We start from the raw sequence: 2,388 nt of genomic DNA, 5'->3' as shown, positions 1-2,388 counted from the left end.
CCCAGCGCTGGGCGTTTGCGAGGCCGTCACATCAGCCCCAGCAGCAACAGCCTCTGTTGCATCCCCTCCCGCAGCCCGCAGCCGCTGTCCCTCCTGCTCCTGCTCCTGCCACCAATCGACAATTCGCCCGGGCTTCTCCCTCAGCCGACAGGGCACGGCGTCGGCGGCGGGGGAGGGGTGGGCCTCAGTCCTGATGTTCATGGTGGGGGGGCCCGGTTCCTCAGTAGAAGGAGGGACCGGCCCGGTAGGGGGGAGGCTGATGCTTTTCACCCACGAATGGGAACAGCTGTCTCCGGACAGCTGGATCATGCAGACTATATCCCGTGGGTACCAGATAGAGTTTACTTCCCCTCCGGTTGCGTACGGAGGGATGAGCACGCCCATTCCAGCCTCCCCCGAGAAGAGGGAAGCCCTGTTTTCAGGGGTGAACGACCTTCTTTTGAAAGGGGCTGTGGTCGAAGTTTTTCCGACTACCGAAGACAAGGGGTTCGTTTCCACACTCTTCCTGACAGAAAAATCGTCAGGCGGATGGCGCCCTATCCTAAATCTGCGGCGGCTGAACCAATGGGATCAGACCGCAAAAATTCCGCATGGACACTCTCGCTCTTATTCTCCAGGGGCTCATGCCCGGGGACTGGGCTGCTACTATAGACCTCAAGGATGCTTACTTTCACGTGCCTATCTTCCCAGAAGATCGCAAATGGCTGCGTTTCCGTCTGGACGGTCGTACGTATCAGTTCAAAGTTCTTCCCTTCGGTCTATCCACGGCTCCTTGGGTGTTTACACGGGTGGTAAAATCCCTAGGTGCTGTGTTCCACGCGAGAGGGATAAGTATTTTCATGTACCTAGACGACTGGCTCGTGGTCGCAAATTCCCGAGTGACTCTGTTGCATCATCTCAGCATTGTCTTAGACATGACGGAAACAGTAGGGTTCATTATCAACCGGGAGAAATCGGTTTTGGTTCCCATGCAACTTCCGCTGTATCTGGGGGCGCACATCGATCTTGTTCGTTCAGTAGCGTTCCCCTCCACGGGTCGGATCTGAAAGTGCCAACTAGCAATCACTCAGCTTCTTTCCCTTCCGCATTCCCCAGCCGAGTCGTGGCTGCGGATGTTGGGGTTTCTCGCGAGCCTGGTAGACCTAGTTCCTTATTGCCGGCTTCGTATGCGCCCTCTTCAACTGCATCTGCTCGCGTTTTTCTCTCCAGCGTCTCGGGACTTGTCAGCTCAGATTCCCTTGAACGCATTTGTCGCCAGGCACCTCCGGTGGTGGCTTCAGGAGAGCGTGCATCAGGGCGGGAAGTCTTTCCCCGACCCTCTCCCCGTCATTCGCTTTTCGGCCGATGGCTCCCTCGGGGGTTGGGGCGGTTGTTCGCTCACGGAGCGCATCGCGGGGGACTGGTCGCTGGAAGAATCCGCCAGTCATATAAACGTTCTGGAGCTTTTAGCAGTTCGTCGGTCTCTGGAGGCCTTCGTCGATCGGGCAAGGGGGAAAGCTGTGCTAGTTCATTCTGACAGTTCAACCGTGGTCTCCTACATCAACCGCCAGGGCGGCACGCATTCACCAACGCTATGCTTCCATACATGGCAGCTCCTACTTTGGTGTCTCAGCCATCGCATTCATCTTCGAGCAGCTCACATTCCCGGCCGACTGAATGTCCTCGTCGATGCGCTGTCTCGACGTCGGTTGCCTCCACTCCGTCCGACGGAGTGGAGGCTGTGTCCGGTCGTGACCCAGCATATTTTCAACACGTTCGGGCGTCCCAATCTAGATCTGTTTGCGACGAGCTCGAACACTCAGCTTCCGACGTTTTGCTCCCGGTCTCCGGAACCAACAGCGTGGGCAGTGGATGCCCTGTCCATCTCATGGGACGGGTTTTTGGCGTACGCGTTCCCGCCCTTGTCGCTTCTTCCGAGGGTGATGGCGCACATCCATCGCCACCATTGCAAGGTTCTCCTGATAGCGCCATGGTGGGCCCGCCAGGGTTGGCTCCCACTTCTGCTGAGTCTTCTCTTCGAGCATCCCCGCGTGTTGCCAGTTCGTCCGGACCTTCTTCAACAGGCCCGATCGTGGGTCGGCCTGAACCATTTAACATCGCTGTTTGGCCCTTACCCAGGATAATCTCCGAGGTTCAGGCATTCCAGATGGCCCTGCCGCCCTCGCCGCCAAGTCCCGTCGGGAGTCGACTCGCGCGATCTACAACAGTCGCCTTAAGCACTTCTTCCGGTGGTGCACCGATCACGAAGTGGATCCTATGTCAGCCTCTCTAGGTCAGGTGTGTCTCTTTTTGCATTATCTGTTTGAGTTGGGTCTCCAGGTACGCACTATTGCGGGATACCGGTCTGCGCTAGGCGCTATTTTACCGACGTTCCTAGATGGATCGAAC

The sequence above is a fragment of the Anneissia japonica genome, unplaced genomic scaffold, assembly GCF_011630105.1.
Source record: "Anneissia japonica isolate Jap-2015-1 unplaced genomic scaffold, ASM1163010v1 scaffold21116_len9637_cov118, whole genome shotgun sequence".
Taxonomy (NCBI): domain Eukaryota; kingdom Metazoa; phylum Echinodermata; class Crinoidea; order Comatulida; family Comatulidae; genus Anneissia; species Anneissia japonica.
Note: the sequence above shows the minus strand (reverse complement) of the source record.